Source organism: Euleptes europaea, chromosome 2, assembly GCF_029931775.1.
Source record: "Euleptes europaea isolate rEulEur1 chromosome 2, rEulEur1.hap1, whole genome shotgun sequence".
Lineage (NCBI taxonomy): Eukaryota > Metazoa > Chordata > Lepidosauria > Squamata > Sphaerodactylidae > Euleptes > Euleptes europaea.
In genome coordinates, this window is record NC_079313.1 from 24,281,370 (window position 1) to 24,295,126 (window position 13,757).

The following is a 13,757-nucleotide window of genomic DNA, read 5'->3' on the forward strand; positions in this document are numbered from 1 at the left end:
TTTGTCCTGCAACAAGGCTTTGGAAACCAGAAAGTGACTTGTTTACAGCCTGTAGTGGGAAGAAAATTAGTGTTTAACATTTTTTTTAAAGTGAATTGAATTGTTGAAAATCATGTAACATAGTTACATGGTAGATGTATGCTATTATTAATTAAAGGGACTTTGAGCACTCAATACTTCTCACAGAGGAAAGAAAAAAGATTCCTGTGACCGAATGGCAAATCTTGCAGGGAGGATTGTGAGGCTTTGGGGGCCATAGGAAGCAGATCCTTCAGAGTTAGTAAGGAGGAAACAACTGTTCTTGAAATGTATCCACAAATTTAAAAGAAATGGCCGTGTGTGGAGGGTTGATTTCCCCCCACCCCCCATGTTCATCTCTGTTCCTGCTGGCCCTTCTGATTCTCAGAAAAACAATTGGTCAGTTGGTCAAAACAATTTCTACTATTGAAGGAAATATTTTTGAACTCTTTCTAAAGCATAAGGTATAAGTTATATAATTGTAAGAAAGATGGCTTAAGGGGCCCACAATTTGTCCATAATAGAAGATCAATTTTGTAAAATATAGGTGGTTAAATAAACATTATTTTTGTTATGTCTGAGAAAAGTATAATATCAGTGCTTAAAAGAATAAAAGTTTGCAGCTACAGCTGAAGACATTTTAGCTGAATGTGCCAAGTATTGCAAGTCTTTATATAAAAATTAATAACCCTGTCATAATAACAAATGAATTTATATCAGAGATTAAGATACCAAAGTTAACTGAAGATCAAATGGGGATGGCTAAATCTGTCCAGCAAAGAGAGATGCATGAGGGCAATTAAAGCTCTAAAGAAAAATGTTTCTAGGTCCAGATGCCCAATAGCAGCTTAATATAAAAGATTCTTTAATATTTTGGCTGTTCCTCTAATGATGACAATACATGAAATCCTAGCAACTAATGAGTAATCTGACAGGAAGAGGCAAATGGCAGTTTTAAAAGATCTTTTTCTTATTATGTTAGACTTACAACCCATTCTTGAAAAGGGGGTGAAGCTCCTTAGGAGCTGGCACGGGGGCAAACACGTAGGCATCCAGGAGCCACCAGAAGAGAAAGCCTGTGCCAGCTTGGGGGGGGGGGTTTCCCAGGGGTGGAGCAGCTTCCTAACCCCGTTCACCCCGGGAAAGTCCCCTTGAGCTACGGCAGGGCTGCACTTTGCTCAATGGGGCGTTTACCCCTTTTGTAGTATTTTTATATGTGAACCTGTCTTTTTCTGTCTCCGTGGCAGCCGGGAAGCCTCAGAGGAGGCGGTGCGGCTCTGCCCCTCCTGGCTGCCACAGATCTACCCTCCACCCCCGCCTTCAGGATTGCACTCTTAATATCACTTTTGATTGCTGATTATAAGAATTGTACATCTATGTTTGCAAACAGAGTGACTTCATTCGTATATATGAAGACCAGGCTAGTTGTCTATAGGACTGAAGAACAAAAGACGTGTTAAAGATCGTCTGTACATTCAATTTTCTAAGTACATATGAACAAGAGGCTTTGCTTCTTTAGATATTGTATATGGAAGGGAGTTTTAACAGTTTGAAGATGTTCGGCTTATCTAATTATTTTCTCTGTCTAGTTTCTTCTCTTCTGCCTCAGTCTCCTTAGAGTCCAGCTGATCTTTGCAGTTCTGTATCCTAAGAATAATACTTTTAATATTCAGAGTGGTTCACGTTATCTTTGCCACAGCCTTTAAGATAGGTCAGTATTATCCCCATCTTGTTGGTTGTGTTTGAAGCTGAGAGGATGACTTGCCTAAAGCTGGCAGGTGAATTCATGGAAGGAGTAAAAGTTCAAACCAGGGAGTTTCAGATTTGTAGCCCAGGTCCTTCGCCACTCTTTCCTACCCCTTAATTTTTGTTCATGTGGACCAAGTTAGGCAATTACCGGAGTGCGGGCAGACCACAACACCAACTGTTGAGCTTTTAGTTAGCACATGAAAGCTATCCAAGGGGGAAAACGAGGGTCTGTTTAAAGCAGGGGTCCCCTTTTTGAGCCTGCAGGTAGTTTTTGACTTGACACAGCATGGTGGGCGCAGCCACAAAATGGCCGCCACAGCTTACCTTCAGTAACACAGTGAAGATCCTTGTTCTGTGGTGTCATCTTTTGCCAAAGCAACATTTTCCCAATCAAATCTCCAATGGTCAGTCAGAAGCCTTGCTGGGAAAAACCCTACTTGACCCTACCTATTTTCTAAAAACTCGTTGTGGGCACCAGCAATGGTGTTGGTGGGGGCCATGGCACCCATGGACACAATGTCGGGGACCCCTGGTTTCTAGCAACTGGGCAAAATGAAGAAATAAAACATAAAATAAACATATTCTCTTAAACTTTCCCTAAATAGAGGAAATAAAGAGGGCACCAAAAACTAGATTACAGAATTAGTTGACATATACATACATATACATATAACCTTTATTGGCATAAAAATTAGTTGCCTTTTATTCATGGCTAATAAAATAGGTGAAGGACCTTCTCATACTCTCTGATGGTTTCTGTCTAACAGCCCCTAATGGAGTCTCCTTTCTTTGGACTCCAAAAGTTTTCTCCTTCCTTCCTCCCTCTAACAAAGAGGTCTGTACCCGCAGATGTTTTCTGTGAGGTTCTAGTACTTCCACTTAGAAACTTCCGTGCACTTCATTATGCGCATGACATACAGTGACCTGGAAAGAGCCTTTTCTCTCATAAAGGCTAGCAGTCTGTCTACAAATCTATTTTCTTTTATAGTAGCTGGGTTTCCAGCTAAAATGAAATGTAGAAAAGAGTGCTTGTTCTAATCACTGACATTAACTTCTAAACATAAACACAGAAGAATTAGATATTTTGTACTGAAGTTGTACATTTTACAAAGATTACCTGCAGGATGAAGAGTCATTTCACCGCGTCAACCATTAATAGATAAATTGTGGGATTGTGCCTCTGTTGAAAAATTAATAAATGATAAAACCACGGGGTGTGGGGGACTGGATTCTTCTCTTATAAAATCAAGCCTTTGTATAACATTTAGCTGTACTCTTTTCAATGTGAGATCAGTGTAAGTAGAAATAAACTGAGTATTTTTTTTTCTTTAAATGCGCAGAAAGCGCAGGGTTCTTTCTACCATGCCATTGTTGGAGTTAACACAAAAAAGGGGGAGGGGAAATTAACTGATGAGCAGGTGCATGTACAAATGACAGACTACTAGTATTACAAATACATCTATATTCGCTATCTGCACCAAATGTCATGTTTTTTAAATTTATTTTTCAGGTAAAAACTGGCATATTTAACTGGTGGCCAAATACTTCATAAGAAAACCCTAAATTATGGAAATATACACATTTTTCCCTATCCTATTTGCTTCCTTAGTGTTCTTTCTCAAATTACTTTGCTGCCATGTTTCTCTTATTACTGTGCTGTCTCCCTGGATTTAGTTATGTGTCATCCTAGCCAACTGGGAATCAAATAGTAAATGGGATGACATCATAATATGACATAGCCAGTGGGGTTGAGCTATGTGTTTTTGTTATCGAGGCAGGCAGAGTTAAGTGATCACTTCTGAAGCAGTCACACACATCCCTTAAAAAACCTCTGAAAGGGGGTGGTACTTTTTGATTCTGCTGAAAATATTTTTTGATTTTATTAATCTGAAAACGAACATATACAGCATCCACACCTTCTGGCTTACCATTAATTAGATGCATCCTAAATAATAGCTGGGCTAATTTCGTAATAGCTGAGGTCTACCAGCCCACAAGGTAGCAACCTCTGTTTACATTTAGTACTTGTTGCAGAATAGCATCCCATAGCATTTGTGTTCCTCTTGTTGAATGGAGGGAAGTCCTTTTTACAATCTTAGCAAACTTTTACATTTCAAAAAAATTAAAAGTGAATCATTAGGCAACTTTCTGTCTGTGTGGGAATGTGCATTAGGTTTGCTTATTAGCCATTCAGTTGCAGACGGTGTTAGAATGATGTGCCAAAGAACAAACTAGCTTGCTTATATGTATATGATTTTATGTCTTTAAGCGGTGTTGTACACATTACCCTTTTTGCGTGTGCATATTAAAATGTAATGTTTGAATGCAAGAGACACAGGCTTTATGCTTGTATGCATGCAAAGAAGTGGAATGGCTTGAGAGTTCTAGCTGTGAATACTTGTGGTGGCTAACACAGATGTTGGGGAGTGTAAAACAAGCCTTGGCATGAACGTTTGCGTGTAAAAATTGGGGTTGTTTTTATCTTTAGCACTACTTGTACAGCCTACACAGAACTGATAAACAATTTTATTAAATAGACAAGCTGTAAAATGTCAGTGTATTCTGGCAGTGACCTCTGGTAGATCGGTCAGTGCAACTTAAACTATTTCTAGTGTTCTCCCCCATGAAAGTAAATAGTAAAAGATTTTGAAGGGAAGAATAAAGTAGCTGCAATGTTAGCATTACAGTAATTTTTTTAAGAAAATTGCTCTAGCAGCTAAAATACAGATTTGTTTGTAAGAATATGGTACAACTACACATAACTGTTAAAATGCCACTGAAAATGTGCGGGTTTGGAATTGGCTTGCTGTGATGTCCATTGTTACCAGAAAATATAGTTTGGGAGTGGCTGAACATGTTACATTGGTGGTTGCTGAACATGAGTCAGTAAGTTGCTGTGGTAGAAGAAGCCTAGCAAAGTTCTTACGCTTAGGCTTAGAATGAGGGCTGGTTGTTCCCAAACTGGTTGTTCAAAAGGGTTTCCAAACTATGGCAGCAGTAAGCTGTTGGTACCTACGTAACTGGGGATGGGACAGAAATTTATGGTTGTAATTTACATGGAGGGTTTCTTAATGTTACAAAGATGTGATTATAAAATAAATTGATGAAGGATAATGTAAAATCTCTCTTCTCTTTTTGGTTTTCAAGAAAGAGCTGGGATAGTTGGTGCCAGCCTAGATAAGATACTATTCCTGTACTTCACATTCCTTTATTACCCTATCCCTGAAGCTGGCAATTAGGATTTTCTAGGGCTACAGTACAGGAATGGGAAAACTCCAAGGAGCTTAGGATCCCCCTCTCCCAAGATGTGGATTGGTGTGGTGGGGTGAAGGAAGGTATGGCAGTTCCCCAGATTTTTGAGCATGCTAGAGGGAGGAAGCATCTGGGTCCCCTATTAAAGCCCAGCATAAAAATGAAACAAAGCCCGGCTCCCTCCACACACACATTACAAGTCCTTGGGGTCCCTAAGTTTGGATGGAAAGACAATTTTAAAATGTGTTAAATTCCTCTGACATGTGCACAATACTTGGGAGAGAAGAATGGTCTTGTTTCCTCTCACGCAGGACTTTGCAAAAGGTGAAAAACAGCAGGAGTCTTTTGCTGCTTCAGCCTTTCCACCATGAAGGGAGACTGATTTCTTTCCCTTCCCCCACTTTTTATGCTGTTCACTGAACTTGTGTGTGTGGTGGCAGCCTCATGCCGAACTCCCAAGGCAGCTTTAGGGGCCAGAATAGGTTGATCTCTGAAAGCCAGCCCATGTGGTCTACTGTGTGTGGACACAAAGAGCACAAGAAAGCTGTTCCAAATGATGTTGCTGCTGTGCTGTGCTACTTCCACTTGCAAATCTGAAATGGTATGGCCATTTCATCGTGTGAGGCTGCTTCTTGTCTGCTTCAGTCTAAGAGACCAAAATATTATGCACGTGAATAGGAGCTGCCATAATATTACTGGATTTTGGCTCAGGCAAAAAAATATCTGACCCTGGTGAAATGGTCTCAGCCAAGAGCTTTCCAGAATGTGCTTCAAATATCTTATCTAGGCTGCTTTGCTTTGCTTTTCTTGGAATAATACCAATAGGTAGTATTCTTTACTAGGATAAGGGATGTCTTATTTCAAGGGATGGATGTTAAGGTAGAGCAGTGGATTTGGATATCAGGTACTGGAGCTCAGATTTGTCTTTGACTTAGCCAAGGCTGAAATATGATTTGCCAATCTCACAGTGTGTCTGGAAGAAAAAATAAGAATATATTGGAATTAACCCAGCATTCTTGGACCAAGTTGGGAAAAGTTAAAGATTTAGGGTACTAATTTGAGAGTACAAATGTGTCGTAGGCTGTGGGTGCATGGAAACCTAAAATTATCACAGTCTTAATGCTAAATTCACTTTCTGCTGAAAAAAAGTATGGTTTATCCGATGAGCAGATGACATCCTTCTGATTCTGTGACCTTAAGCAGATGATGAGAGGGAGGGCATCTTCTGGGCATGGAGTAGGGGTCACGGGAGTTGTGGGGGGGAGGTAGTTGTGAATTTCCTGCGTTGTGCAGGGGGTTGGACTAGATGGCCCTGGTGGTCCCTTCCAACTCTATGATTCTATGAATCCGTGTCACACATTAATTGGTATTTTTTTCTTCACTGCATATACATGTTGATCAAGTAAAACGTGTCCTGATGGTTACGAGAGTTTCTTAGAATCTTAGGAGGGATTAAAGGCAGTAATAGAGAAGGAAAGGATGGTCAAAGGCTGGAATGTAACCTCCGTATGCAAAGACTGTGTGTGTTAGAATGCTGCTTGCTTGGGATTCATAGTGAGGGTTGCTCTGCTCTTTGTGTGATGTTTCTTGGTTTCTAAAAAAACATTTGGTTAGTCTTTGTGGACAATGGAATGCTGAACTAGACGGGTGCCAAGGTCATATTTTGCCGAGAGCACCAAAAACCTTGGGCCAGCTCTGGATGGATCACCATACCAAGTAAATTTGGCCTTGTGGGTCACCATACCGAAAAGGTTGGGAACCACTGCTCTAAAGTATACATTTACAGTTAATAAAATTGGCTTGGTAATCCTGAGTGATTGTGATGCCTTTACTGTTTTCTGGTATTTTGCATCTTGATTGGTGGAATCATATTGAAACAATAGTCTCATTATGGATTTCATTGGCATTTCTTATTTTGGCTCCATGATGAATTAGAAAATAAGTTTATTGTGTATGCTTGAGAGAGCTTTAATTTTTAGGAATAAAAATTGCATACTTTGAAATGAGGAGCTAATAAATGAAAGCTACTAAGCTGCTAGTGGGATCTTCTTTATTTAGTTTTTGCTGATAATATTTAGCTCCTGATATTTTGGCGGTGCCATCTCTAATTAAAGTTCTTAATGCTTCAAAGAAGTCTCCATCTGCAGATAATTAAACATTTTAAACAAATGTAAACCTCATTTGTGGACTCTTCAAAAGTATATATCAATATGCTGAGCAAGTTGATTAAAATTTGAGGGAGGTTATCTTTTTCATCCCACAGGATCAAGATGATAGTCATAACATGTATGAACTTTGGTTTGCTTATGTGCAAAAAAAAATGTTATTGGTATCTAGACCTTTTCCAGGGCTGTGTGCACCCTCTGCAAAACAGAATTAATATATTGTGGCTGGATAGTCCAAATGCTGTATCTTGAATAAATCATGCAAATTAAGTAATTTTTGCACAGTTTCTATCTGCTGTCTGATTTTTTGGCATAAAATATTCTAGTTCCACTAGCATGGATGGTGCAAAGATATCGAAGCCCCACACCCAGCCACTGAATTTCATTGCGCTTCCCCTTGAACTCTTGATAGTTCATCAGGTATTGCTCTCATACTCCCATATCTTTGGAACCATAAACTTTTTTATGAAAAAAGAAAGAAATGAATGCTGTGATTCTCATGAAACTAACTTGTGTGATTACTGCCACGTTTCCTACTTTTGTGAAGAAATAGAAGTTGAGAAGTAAGGCTGTGTCTTCTCTTGATGCTACCCAGTAACTAAATAAATGGAGCTGGGTTGTCTGCTCAGGGCTGCTGTGACTCAGTGGTCTAACGCAACAGCACAGTATGCCTTCATGTGTATTAAAACGGTGGTTCCCCAGAACTGTTTGGGAGGAAGCGTCTACAACAGCTTTATCTTTTTTTTTGGTCTGTGCCCTATCCTTTCTAAACCTTGCTAGTAAAGAACAGGGGACAGAGGTTTTAACAGGCTTGAGTATGCTTTATGCCAGGGGTGGGGAACATCAGGTCCGGGGGCCGTTTAAGGCCTGCAAAATCATTTGGTCTGGCCCTTCATGGGTCCTGCAAGATCTCTAGCTCAAAAGGATCTAAGACTGGCGATCCGCTCCCTCCTGCGGACAGGATTAGCCTCTGCTGAGAAAAGGAACCTTTTCCCCCCTTGCAGAAGAGTCGTTAGCTATGGAGTTGCTAGGACCACCCAGGAAACTGTGTTAACCCTTTCCCACCCAGGCTGTGGAGAAACATATTTCCTCTGTACTACAAGAGGGCTGGGGATGGAAGTGGCGACAATGGTGGGGTTAAAGGGGGCAGGTCCAGAATGCGTGGGGGGGGGGCGAGTTCTTAGCCAGTGTGTCCTCATTTCACCCCTGCAGGCGGAGGTAGCAGGAGCTGGCTGTAGAATCTGGCCCCTACCATGCGGAGAGGGAGCAACTCTGGCATGTGGCTGGACTGCTATGCCCGGCTGATGCAACAGACCATCCTGTGCCACCAGTTGGGCGAGTGTGCCACTGGTTGGATGCCTGCCTGCTTGCCTGTGTGAGGGGGGTCATCTGGGGCAGCTGCCTGCTTGGGGCTTGGTCGGCTAATTTTTAAGTTGATAATTTTGTATGGCCTGCGAATGATGTTATAAATATCCAAATGGCCCTTGGTGGAAAAAAGGTTCCCCACCCCTGCTTTATGCTGACAGAGGCTTTGGGTTTCTTTACCTGTCAGTACAGCCCCTTTCACCAACTTTGAAGTCACCTATAATAGACTCTCTTACGGAGAGCTATTTCTGCTTTACTGCACAACCTTAGGCAGGGTTATACCCTTCTAAGTCCATTGACTTCAGTGGACTTAGAAGGATGTATCTGTTTAGAATTGCATAGCAAATAAGATACAGCTGGCAATATGGCGGTGCTGATAAACTTTCTGGATTAAAAGCAGCGCATGGCTCTCTCTTGCATGTCTCTGCACTCTTGAAGTAAGAATCTGTTTATGTGCACGCAGTCTACTGTCCTGTACCTTTTGACGAATAGCAATTTCCTGTTGCTCAGTTGTACACTTCTGTTCTTTTTCAAAGACGAGTCCGCCCCCCCCCATTGATACCTGACTTAGAACCGAAGCACAATTTCCAGCTGCAGAGTATGACTTTAAACAGTGCTAGGAAGTGTGGGCCCCTGTGACTACTATACACTTGCTTACACAGTCATGTGCAGGAAAAAGCTTCATGCCAAATGGCATATGCAGGACAGATCTTTGGAACCAATGTAGCCATTCCTACTTCATATTGCAAAGCTGTACCAAGTGAAAATGTTTGGAACACATCCCAAAATGCTAATCTTAATGCTGTAGAATGCCAGTGGGTTTTCTGCCATCCAATAACTTGCACAGCTTTCTCTAGTTTTCTATTGGTGGGAATGTGGAGGGATTTCCGATGTTCAATAATGTGCCATTATTTTAATTAAAATTTAACTTGACTTGTGTTAGTCTACAAATAAGTAGACTCACAGCCTTGGGGTGGGGGAATATAATTGTGTCAGGAAGTCTTCAAGAAAAGGATAACTGTGCCAAGAATGGACTGGGTATAAAACAGCTGCAGCCCTATAGTTAAAAGTCCTTCTATGCAGTTTATATGTTCCTGTTATAATCCAGAGAAACAAGCTGTTGTTTGCCAGGAGAGCTTTGGCAATCTGATGCTTTGAACTGAGAAACAAATGCTAGAATAAGGAGGTAAAAGCAAGACAAATGACTTACAATCACATTCGATTATAGAAATTTTCCAGGTGAGTATTAAGCATGTCATCAAACTGTAGTCTAACATACCCCATGTCCATGAAAATGTGAATTATACGTATGTCATTGAGCTAACATATGTACATTAAATACTGCTCTCTGGCTGTTGCTTGACATCTGGAGAATCACTTTGTGCTAGGTTATGCCAACTGGTGTCATGTGGTTTGCCTAATGGTAGTAGTCAGTGCTAGGTGAACCTGACTGCCACTTTTCAGCTCTGTAATTCTGTGTATGTATAGAGGCAGAATAGCTATGCCTGTGAGCATCCTGGCAGTTTAAAATGAGCTTCAGGACGTGGAGTAAAGGTTTTTCTAGTTGATAAACTTAGTTGATAAACATCTGTAAGGTAGTTTATATATTTCTGCATATGTTTTCCCCTTCAATGCCTTTGCTTGAAGGTCATAGGCATGGGAATCAATGTCATTGGCTGGAACTAGTGCTCTTTATTATGTTTTTTAAAAAAATTAAACAGTCCATTAACTTTAAGAGACACATCATTTAAATGCTGATTTATTATCAACAAGTTATGTCCTTTTTAGGAAGGGAAAAACAGTCAAAGCTTGTAAGTAACAAAACCTCCTCAGGTAAGACAGGATTTTCCAGTTCTAATAACCTGAACCTTTACCAGACACAGCAATATTTTTCTTTCGGCTACAGAAGTCTGAGGGTATAGATTGAATCCCAAGTAGATGAATAGATGGCATCAGTTTAGTTATTCTGTACCAGATTCCGCAGGGCAACAAACAGTAACTGAGACAGCAGTTCAATTAAGAATGTGGTATAAATAAATCCATTGTGGTGAAACAGGCTTCTGGTTGTAAAATCTTTTCCTGAGACATAGTGAGTTGACGAGGAACACACAATACTGGGCAATCAAGTACCCTGCAAAATTCAATTCCACTAGGAAGCCTCAACAAATTAATCCTGAGATCATACCCTTCCCTTCCTAATTTTTCCGTGAAACAGCACTGAACAAGGATCGTTGCTTCTACACGACATTAATCTGTTACTACAGGAATGGCACCATTCCCCCCTCCCCAGACTGTGGCTTAAAAAGCAAATGTTTCTCTTGGGGTTGATACCCCCCTCCAACGTCTGTGCAGGTCACCTGCACCCTGGGCGTGTGCTGCTTTGAGTTTGAAATGGTGGCCAACTGATATGATGTGTATAGCTACGAGGGGAGGGGCTGTGGCTCAGTGGTAGGGCATCTGCTTGGCGTGCAGAAGGTCCCAGGTTCAATCCCCGGCATCTCCAGTTAAAGCGACTAGGCAGGTAGGTGATGTGAAAGACCCCTGCTTGAGACCCTGGAGAGCTACTGTTGGTCTGCATAGACAATACTGACTTTGATGTTTCAAAGGTCTGATTCAGTTTAAGGCAGCTTCATGTGTTCATGTGAGGGCTGCATTCACTCAGTAAAATTTAATTGCGACTAAGTTAAAACCCATGTAAGCCTGGCTTGTTGTTGGGTGTGGCCATGTACATGCTTCCTATCTTATGCCGAGTACCATGGTGAAGGAATGGGTAATTGCCTATATTCAGGGATGGAACTACTTGAGGGTTTGTTTTTTAAAAAAGATGTATCAGTAGCAGGAGAGGGAAAATGCTGTCCATATAGCCAGTGTTTTGTAGTGGGTAATACAGTGGACTTCAACTCCTCTCCCTCTCCAGCCTAAGCTGCCTCACAGCATGGATGTGAGAATAAAGTTGGATAATTCAGTTTATGCTCTTGTAGGAAGGACAGGGTACAAATGTAATAAATAATAAAATACAGAGAGTATGTAGTAACGGGCAGCTGTGAAAATTACAGAGGTATCCCGAGGTAGTCTTAAACTTGCAGTTCCAGTCAACTGCACACCAATTGATTGTTTTTGACCCAGATTTTATTGTCTTCATAACGCATAGGCCATCTGCCTGCTGTTAGCTTTAGAAAAGTTGTGGTGTAATAAAGTTTGTAGGGCTTCGCTTTTAGGTTTTACCAAGCAGCAAATTCGTGTTCTTGAGCCAAATAATATTTCAGTAGCTAATGCCTATGTTCATACCTGTTGTCAAATATGCACAAAAACTATGTGGTGAAATCTTGACTTCTTACTAAGTTTGCAGAGATCAAATTTGAGCATGCAAATATGCTGAAAAAATATCCCCCCCCCCAATTCGTTTACCTCTCCTCTACCTCAACACAGCTAAAAACAAAAGGGTTAGTCTGCCCATAGTAGTTGAAAACCTTGGCCAAAAACTGTCCCTCATTTCTGTATTCTGCATCATCGCTAGGGGGAAGGAAAGGTGCACCCAGTTTCAGTCTGGAGATCCTCAACAAAGCAGTGCTCTTGGACAGTCCTGCCTGAGAACTGATGACCTGTGTTACTGAGTAGGAACAAGGACGAAGTGGGGAGTTCTGGTCTGGCAAGATTGTTCAGCTCTTCTAAAAAAAAAAAAAAAGAAGAAGCTTTTGCATGACTAGACTGAATGTTCTTCTGCCACTTTTCCCCTCTGTGGCTGTTTTAACAAAAACAAAAAAATGAATTGTGTTGCTGTACCTCCGCACACAGCAGAAACTCCTAAAATTCCTAAAATTCCAGGAGAAACCATTGTTCATCTGTTGGAAACACAAAGAGTCACACCAGGACCCTTGGAAATATAACGTTGGCTGATTTGGCCACACCTTGGGAAAGAAAGGTGCGGACCTCTTAATTTAGGGATCATCTGAGTGGCAAATGTTTAATTGAAGCTGGCTCTCTTTAACATTGGGCATTTGAAATGGAAGTTGACTTGGTGGGCAAAGTAGTTGTGTGATGTTTCTTAGGTCTGCATTTGTGGTATGTGAAAAGAAATGGAATAGCCCTTTTGTCTGTTACCAGCAGGGACTTGCATTTCATCCTCTGCAGTTTTTGCCAAGTATAGAAAGCTGTAAGGGGACCAGATAAGTATCTTCGCATACATAAGCTGCTCCTTTAAGTTTGACAAGGATGTCTTGCTTATCAGCAGTCATCACTGTTCTGGTTGGGACTTTATTTTAATATACTTCTTCTTAAGATTTTCATGGCTGGGACTTTATTTGTAATATACTTCTTCTTAAGATTCTCATGAGACACCTGAATACAGCAGATGAATAGGGATGGCTATTATCTGTGGTCCACTTTTATTTCTCAGATGCTGTTGTAAGACTTGGAATCTTTTTTTTTAATGTTCAGGGTAAGTGTAAATGAAGCAGGGGGATTATTCTGTGAATTAACCATGGGCCAGACAAGATGCTGCATCTAAGTATGCTCCTACTGCTAATAAGGGTCACCCCTTGTCTAGAGTTACCACTCCCACTCTGTATTGCCTGGGGGAATTTACCTCATGTTATGATATTACAGCATTCTGCATTTCCTTCCTCCATGTCACTAATTACCAATGGTATATGATAGAATAGTGCAGGTCTTACCATGTCATGAGCTAAATTCTATTAGACAAGTGGAAAACCTGCAAGAACTTGCATGGGTCACGTAGGGTTTGCAAATCTCCCCAATGAAGTTTACAGAAAGTCTGCAAAAAGATTTTCTGAATTCACAGTGATAGATCTCACTGTATGATTGTATCTGGCTTTCTGGTTTCATTACAGTGGCACAGAAATTGAAAAATGTTGGACATCATGTTGGGTTCTTCAGGACTGGTTCCCTCCCATTTTATTGTCTGTGTGGTATTTTAATCTGGATGCACTATTTTAAGTTTAGATATATAAATTGGTTGCAATCTGGTCTTTGTAGGAAAAAATACATACTTTAAATTAAATAATAAATTCCTTGATTAAATTTGAATTTTTGTGTAATAAAACTTTACCTTGCACTTCCTGAATTTCATGACCCCTTGCCCCTGATGGTTCTTTGTCCTTTTATATTCATGTACCCTTACTTGAAAGGACTGCATACTGAGGATCCATTTGTTGCATCTGATAAAGTGATCTCTAGACCAAGGCAGTT

The 13,757-nt window shown here is 40.7% G+C and overlaps 1 protein-coding gene across 1 annotated transcript in view; it reads left to right on the forward strand.

Moving 5' to 3' along the window:
• Positions 1-13,757, forward strand: part of COP1 (COP1 E3 ubiquitin ligase) — a 198,609-nt gene that overhangs the window by 71,101 nt on the left and 113,751 nt on the right. The gene's annotated exons all lie outside the window — the stretch shown is intronic.